Source organism: Arachis hypogaea, chromosome 17 (genome assembly GCF_003086295.3).
Source record: "Arachis hypogaea cultivar Tifrunner chromosome 17, arahy.Tifrunner.gnm2.J5K5, whole genome shotgun sequence".
NCBI classification, from domain to species: Eukaryota; Viridiplantae; Streptophyta; class Magnoliopsida; order Fabales; family Fabaceae; genus Arachis; species Arachis hypogaea.
The window spans coordinates 13,312,985-13,325,999 of NC_092052.1; the positions used below are offsets into that span (position 1 = coordinate 13,312,985).

General features: G+C 29.6%; 1 long non-coding RNA gene across 1 annotated transcript; it reads right to left on the minus strand.

The window, feature by feature from the left end:
• Positions 1 to 11,180: 11,180 nt before the first annotated feature.
• LOC140181100 (uncharacterized) lies at positions 11,181 to 12,644 on the minus strand. Its single transcript, XR_011875757.1, has 2 exons — positions 12,288 to 12,644; positions 11,181 to 11,584 (listed from the first exon to the last, which is right to left on the minus strand). It is a non-coding gene; the product is annotated as an uncharacterized lncRNA (long non-coding RNA).
• Between the last annotated feature and the right edge of the window lie 371 nt (positions 12,645 to 13,015).

The following is a 13,015-nucleotide window of genomic DNA, read 5'->3' on the forward strand; positions in this document are numbered from 1 at the left end:
GAAGGCATAGATTCAACCCCCTTCTCTAAGCCTACCACAACCTTCAGTAATAAAATTTGTTAAGTTTTTGATGAATTTAATGCATTAGAAATATAAAATGTTTATTTTTTATTTTTTATTTTTAATAAAATATTTTTTTATGTTATTCTTAAAATATATTTTTAGAATATATGCTAACAAAATTCTATATATTAAATCAATTTAATAAAAAATAGAACAATGTGATACTACTCAGTTAATGATTTATTTAGTTAAAATTTATATTTTAATTAATTTTTTACTTAACTTTAATCTTTACTAGTAAATTACAAATATATTTTGACGATTAATTTTTAAAGTTAAATTAAATAAAAATATTTAAAAATTAGTTAAAATAATAAAAAATTTTGTACTTCTATTTATCTATCTAACTTTTTTGTTATTATTATTATTATTATTTAAAATTAAATTTAATTTTTTTATTAAATAATAGAATAATTATTAGATAATCTATAAAATATCTAACAGAAATATGAGATTTGGCCTATTAGATATTTTATAGATTACCTAATAATTATTCAATTATTTAATAAAATAAAAACCAAATTTATTTTTAAAAAATAATAATACTAATAATAACAAAGAAGTTAAATAGATAAATAGAAGTATAAAATACTTTATTATTTCAGCTAATTTTTAAAAATTTTATTTCAATTTATGTTTGATAATTAATCATCAAAATATATTTATAGTTTACTAGTACATATTAAAATTGAATAAAATATAAATAAAAAATATAAACTTCAACTAAATAAATCATTAACTGAATAGTACATAATATTTTATCTTTTATTAAATTAATTTAATATATAAAATTTTGTTAATATGTAACCCAAAAATATATTTTTAAAATATTATAGAAAATATTTTATTCAAATAATTAAAAAATAAATTTTTTATATTTCTAATGCATTAATTTCATAAAAAATTTTAAAAAATTTATTATTATACTTTTAAAATATATTTTTAGAATATAACATAAATAAATTCATTTAATAAAATATGTTTTTATTCGGTACCAACCACTAAAACTTCATTAACAAAGTCTTCTACTAAAACAGGTTCACTCTTTTTATTAATAGTGATGGATGCTGTTTTTTAGATTTGTGGTACGTACTCCTCAAAATTGTATTCAAAATTCCATTCAAACAAGCTCAACTTTCAATAATGTGTCCACCTATTACATGTAATCATCAATTAAACAAACTACTTAATTATAAAATAATAAACACACACTATTAACTAACTAATGCACCCTATATACTTTATCTTCTGAAAAAAATTGATTTCCAATGACAAGTGAGTCCCATTTTTTAGTATCTTCACATATTCTACATGCACAATTTAAAAGCACCACACATGCTTTTTACACATGTAGAAATTTAATGCAATCTACACTTTAGCAATTACCTTTACAAAAATAACATTAAGTATATTAGTTTTACAACTAAAAAAGAAGACAGATATTTTAGAGTTAACCACCAAAAATGTCTTTGAATTATTTAAATGCTGATAAAAATACATTTTAATTTTATTATCGATCAAAATACTTTTAAATAATTTAAAAATACGATAAAAATGTTCAACAATATATATTTTTAAAAAATATCTTAGAAATTAAATTTTGATGTAATTTTTTACAAGAATAATTAGAAAAATAAGATATTATTATTCTTAAAATTTGGTAATTTTTTCTAAGTATATATTTTTTTGTGATTTTTTAAAAGTATTATTAGTTAATAAAAAATTACAAAAAAATATATACTTAACAAAAAATCACCAAATTTTAAGAATAATAATATATCATTTTTATAATCATGCTTAAAAAAAATTGTATCAAAATTCAATCTCTAATTTATCTTTTGAGAAATACATATTTAATGTTAGATAGTATTGCAAAAAAACTAACATTAAATATGTATTTCTAAAAAAATACATTAGAGATTGAATTTTGATGCGATTTTTTGCAAGCATTATTAGAAAATAAGATATTATTATTCTTAAAATTTGGTGATTTTTTTTAAGTATATATTGTTTTGTGATTTTTTAAAAGTATTATTCGTTGTTAACAAAAAAATTATAAAAAAATATATACTTAACGAAAAATTACCAAATTTTAAGTATAATAATATCTTATTTTTATAATCTTGTTTGCAAAAAATTGCATCAAAATTTAATCTCTAAAATATTTTTTGAAAATATATATTTATTATTGAGTATTTTTATTGTATTTTTAAATTATTTAAAATATTTTTGTCGATATTAAAATTTGAGTGTATTTTTGTCAGTATTTAAATAATTCGGGAATATTTTTGTGGTTAACCCGATATTTTATATGTTAAATTATTATTATTATTATTAAAATGCTCTTTGGGAGGGATGGAAATATAGTACAGCTTAAAAAGATTCTTATCATTTTAGACTAAGAGGACGAGGCCTGTCCCCAAAAAAAAAAAAGAAAAAAAAGAAAGAGTTAGAGGACAAGAGCACATGGTATTACTGGCTTGATATTTGAGCATGTGGGTAAGGCAATGGTATTAATTATTTTTCCTTTCACATACAGTAATCTTTGGCCTCCAAATCTACCTTCAACTTTATTCTTCTACTTTATATAGCGCTTCCTCTTACCTAAGTTTAAAGTAGAGAGATGACTTTATCCTTGAATTAGGGATCACTGAAATCAAGCACAATGTTGATGACATGACAATATATATAAAACCGTCAAAATAAAATAACAAAAATAAACGATAAATTGGAAAGTATTTTAACTAAAATTGTATTCTTAAGGGTATTGAATAAGACAGTAATTTTTTTCCTTCATTTTTCCAATATTTTGAATGTATGAAATAAAAAGTTAAATAATTAATATTCGTGTTGTATTTTCTATATAAAAAATTTTCTTATGGTATTTTTAACTAGTGTTCTTATGTAGCTTATTAATAATTTTTTTCAAAAAATCACATAAAAAGAATAATAATAATATCAAATTTAAGAGTAATAATTAATAGAAGCGAAGTTGCATTTAGGGCTGGAAGTGAGTCAAGCCAGCTCATGAGCCAGCTCGAGCTCGACTCGTTAACAGCTCGATAAGCTAAGCTCGTGAGCTAGTGAGCCAAGCTTTAGCCTGAAATTGAGCTCATAAATTAAATGAGCCGAGCTTGAGCTTGGATAAGCTCAGCTCATTAGCTCGTGAGCTGGCTCGATTATATATATATATTATAACAATCTTAATTATTTAATATTTATATTTATTTTTTACATATAATTTTAATATAGGACATAAATAAAAAATTTATAATTTATTGATAGATAAACAATATATAAAATTGATCTTTTCAAATATTTTTAAAAATATATAAATTATAATTTATTGATATAAAATTATAGATTATGTATTTATGTTTCTCTTATTTGAGCCAGCTCGTGAGCTTGAGCCAGCTCGTGAGCTTTTGGTGAGTCGAGTTTGAGCTTAAGAAATAAGCTCGATTGTTAATGAGTCGAGCCGTGAGCCAAGCTCAATTTTCGTGAGCCGAGCTTAAGTTTGGTCTAGCTCGGCTCAGCTCGGCTCACTTCCAGCCCTAGTTGCATTGAGGTTGCCGGCTTAGTAATTAATTAATGACCTAATTTGTAGGATATTTTGTGTGGCCTTTGATTGGAAGATTTATTTATTGTAATACAGCACGATTTATGGAAGTTGGGTATTATTTTCAGTTTTTTCACCTAATTAGAAAACAAATTAAAAAAAAAAAAAATCTCAAACAAGAATCCAAGAAATCATTTCATACCCTGTTTTGTGGTACCCCTCCTCTTGCTCTGCCGTACAGAATAGCGTACATAAAACGTTTGTTTATTATTGTTTGTGCACTTCTCTAGCTAATAAGCATATACAGAAGAAGAGAAGGGTATTATTATAATTTTGCGGGAGTAACGTAAAAATATGTATTAGTTTTTTTAAAATGAACAACTTTTAATTGTTCTTAAAAAAAACTAATATTTGTTAATAATAACAATAATTCGTATTTCAAATTTCTACTAATTAACAAAATAGATCTAATTGACTAATTGAGTGTGTCTACAACTCTACATGAGCATAACGGTACCATCAATATAATTAATATTTAGCTAGTATATTAGGTAAGGAAAAGTATAAGTAGATAATGAAAATATTAAATAATGTGAACAATAGATATATCAAATATTTATTTCATTAGGTGTATGGATGATTATTCTAATATTAAAATTTAGATAAATAATTTAAAAATGTATATTTTATTTAAATTAGTAGTTGTTTATATCGTTGAAAAAAATTATTAATTTAGTATAACCCATTTGATAAATTCGAGTTGTAAATGACGCTCACGTGCATCTAATAATTCTTTTTGGTCCATACGTGCATCTAACTTTCGGACCATATATTTATGTGTGTACACAACTATATATCCTATATGATATACATAAAATCGTCACAGCATTAAGTGATTCACATCAGTATGCAGAAGTTGAGAAATTTATAAAGCCATGTTACTCTTTTTTATTTACAATATTTGTCATCTTAATTGTTCACAAATTAATTAAGAAACAAACGGATAGTAAAATTGGTTGGAATTTATCAGACATAATTTTATTGTTCCTTTTCATTTATAATATTTGTCATCTTAATTGTTCACAAACTAAAAAATATAAAACAAATAGTACAATTCATTCAAGTAAGGTTATTTGTAATAACTTGGGTAATCTGTTAATTCAGGTCGCTTAATACAATCCAAAAAGATAAAAACTCATATGTAAATTTTATGTAAATTTAAATATTTAAAATTTATTAGATAATTTAGTAAGTTTAACTAAATTATTATCTAATGATTCTCAACTATTAACTTTAGAATTATTCTTCACATACAAGTTATTTACACATACAAGTTTATACAAGTCATTTATATTATATTGTTTAAAAATTTTTGGTGTATGTGTATTGATAAGTTTTGTATAATTCAAAATTCTTCTTCTTCTTTCTTGCATTATAAAAGTGAATTTTATTAAGTTATGGTTAACTTGTATAAACTTGTATGCCAAAAAGACTTGTATGTGTAGCAAATCTCTTAACTTTATATAAAAATAATTGTATATGAATCAATGAGTTTGGTTTAAATTGATTAGACCCTGTCAAACACGTCCTCTATTCACTAGATTTGGATAATGGGCATTAGGCTCATTCATGAGTACGATTCATTAGATTTGATCAAACTGAATCCTTTAAACTTTTTTAAGGTTTAATTATTTTGCAGGTCCTATAATTTTATCGAATTTTTAATTAGATTCTTATACTTTTTTATTTTTTAATTAGATTCTTATACCATATATATAATTTTTTTAATTTAGTCCATGTTAATATTAAACGTCTAAAAAACATTAGTGAATTGTAAAATTACTTATGTATCCTTATCTTCTACCTATAATAATTTCATATTTCTCTGAGATTTTTTTTCTTTTTAGTTTTCCTCTTCTACTTTCTCTAAGACTTCCACACACACATAGAGAAGAGTAGTGATGAGTAGTAGGAGTTAAATTGCGTGACTTAGGATGAGAAGTGCGAGGAAGAAGAGCGTGCGGAGGATCTGCCATCTTAAAGAGAAAGTTTTCTCCTTTGTTCTGCTACTTTTTATCAAAGCGGGAACCAAAGAATGTCTTTTTGGTTTCACAATAACAAGAATAAGAAAAAGGCAGAGAATAGTATTAAAGAAAATGATAAATATGTATTGAAGTTATTTATACATGATATAAGAGTCATGCTATTTATAGGATATTACCAACTAACCTCATAAATATTCATCTACTAACTACTAACTCTCAATTATTTATTAAATATCTTTTGTATTGTTAATATGTTGGACTGATGGAGATTAGTTTAATATGCCCCTGCAAGCTGGAGGATAGTATACGTCAAGAATCCCCAACTTGGATAAGTTGGTGTAGAAAGGCTTAGTTAGAAGTGGCTTAGTAAAAATATCTGTAAGTTGACCAGAAGAAGGGACTGGCAGCAACTTCATTACCCCAGCCTATGCCTTTTGATGCACCAGATGACAATCAACTTCTAAATGCTTAGTACGCTCATGAAAAACAAGATTGGCAACTATATGAAGAGCACGCTGATTATCGCAGAACAAAATAGGTGATCTATCACAAGAAAAATAAAAGAAATCTAGCAAATTCAATATCTATAAGAGTTCACAAGTGGTATTAGTAAGAGCACGGTACTCTGCTTCAGTTGATGAGCATGCAACAATGGCTTGTTTCTTTGTTTTTCAGGAAATAAGGGACTATCCTAGAAAAAAGTAGTAGCTAGTCAAAGATCGACGCGTATCCGGACACCCAACCCAATCAGTATCGTTAAAGCTAGAAATCTGAAAGGATGAACTCCTATGAGAGAAAAGCCCTCTCCCTGGCCTGTTCTTGAGATATCGAAAAACACGCAGGGCTATCTTATAGTGGTTCTGAGTTGGGGTGGCCATGAATTGACTCAACTGTTGGGTAGCATAAGTAATATCTGGTTGAGTGGTGGTTAAATAGATGAGTGGGACAACCAACTGTCGATAAATAAAAGGATCTTGCAACAGGGAACTATCATCTTTTGAAAGCTTAGTAGTACTGTCCACTGGAACCCCTGCAGGCTTAGCTCCCAAAAGATCACAATCAGATAACAAGTCTAAACAGTATTTATGCTGGGATAAGGAATTCCTGAATTGGAATGAGCAACTTCAATACCCAAAAAATACTTCAAAGTCCCCAAATCCTTAATTTTAAAATGATCATTCAGAATCTTTTTTATTGTTGCCATTTCAGAAACTGAATTACCAGTAAGTATAATATCGTCCACATAAATAAACAAGATACAAACTTCGCTGCCTTTAACTTTAATAAACAAGCTATAATAAAAAACGGTTTGTTGATACCACAAGAAATAAGTAGAATAGAAAGCTTCTCATACCACATACGGCTTGATTGCTGTAAATCATACAGAGACTTGAGAAGCCGGTAGCATTGATTGGACCGATCAGAGAGACCAGGAGGGAGTTTCATACATACAACTTCAGACAAATCACCGTGCAAAAAGGCATTGTTCACGTCTAGCTGCTGTATAGGCCATCGTGGAATGGAAGTTAGAGCGAGAACGATTTGGATAGTCGCAGGTTTGACAACCGGGGAGAATGTTTTCAAAAAATCCATGCCCTCTGTCTGAGTGAAACCCTTGGCAACTAAACGGACTTTGTAACGCTCGATTGATCCATCTGGCTGGCGTTTAATTTTGTATACCCAACGACAACCAATTGGTTTCACTTGCTGAGGACAATCTACAACGAGCCATGTCCGATATGATTTTAATGCAGCAAGTTCTTTCTGCATGGCTAGACGCCAATAAAAAACTCCATTGGCTTCCGAAACGTCTTTGGTTCATGCTCAGAATGCAAGGATGAGATATATGATCTGTGAGAAGGAGATAGCGAGGAGAAGGAGAAAACAGAAGAAATTGGATATCTTGACATTGAGGATGGAGAAGTTTGGAGAGTAAGAAAAATGTTGCATAGGTAATCGGAAAGATAAGTGGGCGGCTTGGTCAGTCGTTGGCTCCGGCGAGGTGGCATTAGAGGCGAAGGAAAGGAAATGGTCAAATTAGTAGAGGAAGGGAGGGATCTTTGGTCAAGAGGGGTTTGTATAAAGGAGTTGGGGGTAGGTGTAGAAGATGTGTGTGAGGGTCAATATGACAGGACAGGAAAGAAGCAGGAAGAAAGGGAGAAGGGGTTGAACATGTTGATGAAGAAGAAATTGAAGTAGGGTTTTCTGGAAAAATGGTATAGGGTGAAGATGATGGGAAATTGCATATTGGGTAGGGGGATCAATGGGAATGGGTTGGTGTGTGTTGTCCAGTAGGTAAGGGGTGAGAATTTGGGTAAGAGTAGGTGTAGTAGGCTGAAGAAGTTTTGAATTTTTGGTGACTAAAGAAAAAGTTAATTCATGAAAAAGAACATTTTTGGATACCAAAATCTTTTTATCATGTAAAGAATAGACAATATATCCCTTTAAACTATTTGGGTAACCAATAAAAATGGCTTTGTATGCCCGCGGATCAAATTTTGAACGAATGTTGGTAAGAGTAGAAACAAAACATAAGCATCCAAAAACCTTTAAAAAATTGTAATTAGGTGATTTATTATATAAAACTTCAAAGGGGTTTTAAATTTTAAAATGGATGATGGACCTGATTTATTAAATAAACCGCATGATTGATAGCATAAGACCAAAAATTAAGAGGTAAATTGGATTGAAACATGAGAGCTCTTGCAACATTTAAAATATATTGATATTTTCTTTCTACTCTACCATTTTGTTGAGGTGTTTCAACACAATTTCGTTGATGAATGATTCCTTTGGATGAATAAAATTCAGTAAGTAAAAATTTAGGACCATTATCAGAACGAACAATTTTAACTTTTGAATTAAATTGAGTTTCTACTAAAGTAATACAATTTTTAATGTGTTGTGAAACCTCACTTTTAGACTTTAATAAACAACCCAAGTGAATCGGCTAAAATCATCTACAATGGTTAAAAAATATTTATGATAATGAATAGAAGTAGTTCTAAATGGTCTCCAAATATCAAAGTGTAATAATTTAAAATTAGCATTTGCATGACTCAAACTTGGTGAAAAAGAAAGTTTTCTTTACTTAGAAAAGTGACATACATCACAAATTTTATTTTGATGAGATGAAATAAAAGGATATTGCCTATGTAAGAAATTGAGTCTTTGTCCAAAAAGATGTCCTAAATGGAGATGCCATAACTTAGAAGATGTTGTGTGTTGATGGTGTGTGAAATTTATTGAATGTAATGGTATGGTGGTGTTATTGGTGGTGTCAAAGGCTTTTTCAAGGATGTACAATCCTTCTCTTATTTACCCAAACCAATCATCCTCAATATGTTCGATTCCTGTAGAAGACATGCATATTGAGAAAAAGTAAGATCACAATGAAGCATAGAGGTAATTTTTGAAACAGAAATTAAATTAAACTGAAACATTGGCAAATACAAGACATCATTCAAAAATAAAGATGTTAAAAATTTAACAATACCTTTATATTGTGCAATGACTTGTGAACTATTTGGCATATGAACAATAATAGGTTTAATTTTTGTGTAAGAAACAAAATTTGAAATATTTGAAGTTATATGATCTGTAGCACCAGAATCAATTATCCAAGTACCAGAAAATTAGAGGATGATGTAATATTATTTAAAATAAAAAGGTATAGGAAGAACAAAGTAAATGAATACCCAAACATGGGCTAGGAAGCAGTCCAGTTTGAGAGAAAATGGAGCCATTCTCATCCTTGTTTTCTAAAGCATTGGCCTCAGCCCATTTTAAAAAAGCCAAGAGAGTGTTGTGTTGGGAGGGGGTCAAGTTTATTACTGACTGCTCTTGGGTTGTCTTCAATGCATCCCTCCCCCTTTGAATTAGGGCATTCGGCGACTGGGACAGAGAGGGCTGGAAGGAGGCGACGGTGCTGTGCACAGAAGAGGGAGCCCTTTCTCCGGAGATGCGCGGCCGTCCCGGGAATCGCGGATGACCTAGGGGATAACCGTGCTTTCCATAGCAAACATCCACGGTGTGACCTCCTTTTCTACAGAACGTGCAAAGCTTGGAAGGAGGAGCACCACGTTCGACGCTAGCGGAACCAGAGCCTCACTCGCGGCCATAGGAGACGCGTCGGGTGTCCAATGCGGCAGCAAGAATTCGCTGCTCATCCAGGATACTAGATCCGATTTGGATCTGCTGCTCATGTTGAATTACCATCGTGAAGACTCTAGTCACAAGAGGCAGAGGGTCCATGAGAAGTAACTGAGAACGAACGACTGCATACCATTCATCTAGGCCGTTCAAAAATCTAATGATGAAGTCCTGGTTTCGATGAGTTTTAGCTGAACAAGTGCAGATAGGAAGCGGTCTGGAGTTTTCAAGTTCCTCCCAGAGGTTTTTAGAGAAGTATAGAAGTCAGTGACGGTAAATGTACCTTATTTTAGGCCGTGAACTTCTTTTTGTAATTCTGCTATGCGTAAGAGATCTGATTGTAAAAATCATTCTTTAAGATCAACCCAAACAGAAGCAACAGTATTGAGGTATATCACACTCTGAGTGATGGATGGTGAAAGCGAATGAAAAAGCCAGGAAAGAATGAGGTTGTTGCAACATTCCCAGGCTGGGAAGAGAAGATCTTCAGAAAGGGAGAAAGGTATTGTACCAGTAAAAAAACTATATTTATTTTTTGAAATAACTGCCATGGTGAAAGATCTGCTCCAAGAATAGTAGTTATTTCCTATTAGAACAGGAGTAACAAGCACAGACGTGGGATTTTTGCTAGGATGTATATAATAGGGACTGGATTGATCTTGAGAAATATCCATTGTGTATGATGAAGAAGAAGGAGAAAAGGGAGGAGTTGACTGATTATTAGGATTAGAAGTTTTAACCATATTTTGGGTATCAATAGAGCCGTAATTGCTCTGATACCATAACAAGAACAAGAAAAAGGTAGAGAATAGTATTAAAGAAAATTATAAATATGTATTGAAGTTATTTTTACATAATACAAGAGTTATTCTATTTATAGGGATATTACCAACTAACCTCATAAATATTCATCTACTAACTACTAACTCTCACCTACTTATTAAATATCCTTTGTGTTGTTAATATGTTGGGCCGATGGAGATTGGTTTAATATACAACGTGCCATTTTGAGGCAGAGTACCAAAACAATGAAGAAGAGCCAGGTGAGCCGGTTAATTGACAAAACAAGTGAAAGTGTGAAATACTGAATTGATGCTACCCCTTTCCTCAAGGCATGAAAATGAAAACGACAAAAATGTTTCATATCGTTTCATCTAAAAAATTTTGCAAGAGTAATTCTTTCCTTCAGTTTTGTATTAATTTAAAACTGAATAATAATAAATGTATATTTAGTTACAACAAATATTAATGATAATCCGTGCACATTTTTTTTCTTTTTTAATTTTTATCATAAGATTTTAATTTTACATTGACAATTATAGTCAAACAACTTTAAAATGGGACATGAATTGCTGGACATGTTTGATAATAAAATTCAAATTTATATCAATGTTCATAATAATCCAACATTTTTTCATTTCATTATGAAACTATTACAAAATTCATTCATATAACCTCTGAATTGGTTGAAGAATCAAGAATGATATGTAAACAACTATCTACAGCTCAGTAACTATAAATTACAATAATGGTGTGATTTACAAACGTAGTAAAAAGGACACTCTTGAACTATGACACCTTGAGCAATTGGATATGAAGCTAAAGGGGCAAACTCCATATGACATGCATAGAATACACGATTAGTGGGGCAAGTCTATGGACTACTCGCTGGAAGCAATTCTCCATCACATATGTCTGGAATAGTGCTCATGAGCTACCATGTTGTTGTTAAATGGACCAAAGCGGATGTAGTGGTGTCAAGTATCTAACAGAATAATGCAACAACACCCAAAACCATTTAGAATTGGAAGAAAAAAAGAAAAGATAGTTGCATAAACTTTGCACCTCAAAATTCAAGAGTATACGAAGAATTGAACATTCAAGAAAATAATAATTGCTCCTAAAAGCAAAGTGCTATGAACTACTATAGATACAAATAATAATAATTCATCAAGTGTCTCTATCTCTTTTGGAAGTTAAGGGCTTTTGGAAGTTAAGGGCCTTGATTGCAGAAGCAAAGATAAATACAAAAAGCACAGCAATTCTAGCAACCACAATAGCAGCATATCCTATTAAGTCATGCTTGATCCCAAAATAACTATGCATGAACTGTCATTCTTGCCGTCTTCACTATCTATAAGAGTAGTTATATCTCAAAATTGTGATCCAATCAATCTATAAAAAGTCCATGCAACTGGAACCCCAATAATACTATCTCCACCATATAGGCATGCTCTGTCATAACATAACAAATGGCTAGAATGATGAACAAGTGGCTTAACATAGATTTTTTGTCTACCACACTTCATTAGGAATAACTAGAATCACATGTAAATATTAAGTAAGATATGTCAGATTCAAGTCCAATGGAAAGGAGAAATATTAAGTAAAGATATATCAGGTTCAAGTTCAATGGAGAGGAAAAAAAATTTATAAAATGCAGATACTTTTATCTTATCACCCCTCACCTCATCAAAAGCTTCAAACATGTCAATGCTAGGTTGATGAATGGTGCACACAACAGTTCTTCCTGTGTCCACTGTGTTCCCGACGATTCTCATAACAATTGCAGCAACTCTTGCATCATTACAGCAATAACACTCAACAATAAACAAAATTTATAATTAGCGAAACTAATTCATATATAATCCAATTCAACAATTAACAAAACTCCTGCATATTCATATTCATAAACCAATTCAAAAATCAATTCAACATTTCAATTCAACTCCTGCCATATTTATTTCTAATCAGCTCATAAATCAATCAACAATAAATTTCACATCAATAACATTAAGAAATCAACCTTAAAAAAAAAACTGAAAAAAAAATACCAATGTTATTTTAAAATTTTAAAAATATGGAGGTGTCCTCCATTAGATTTCTAACTCTAATAGTAAGAATATTTATTTTTTTAACGAATTATTTTGTTATTTTAAATATTTTTGTTATTTCAAATATTTTTGTTATAACAGGGACTAAATTATAAAAAAATATTATATAACGATCCAATTAAAAAAAAAAGTAGAAACCTAATTGAAAATTAAATAAAACTATAAAGAACTGTAATTAAATACCCTAAATTCAGTTACTCACTTTAGATCACATGCCACTAGTTATTATTTTTTAACTCTTTAAATCTAAGATATGATACTTAATTTAAATAATAATGTTTGAAAGACAATAAAAAATTAGT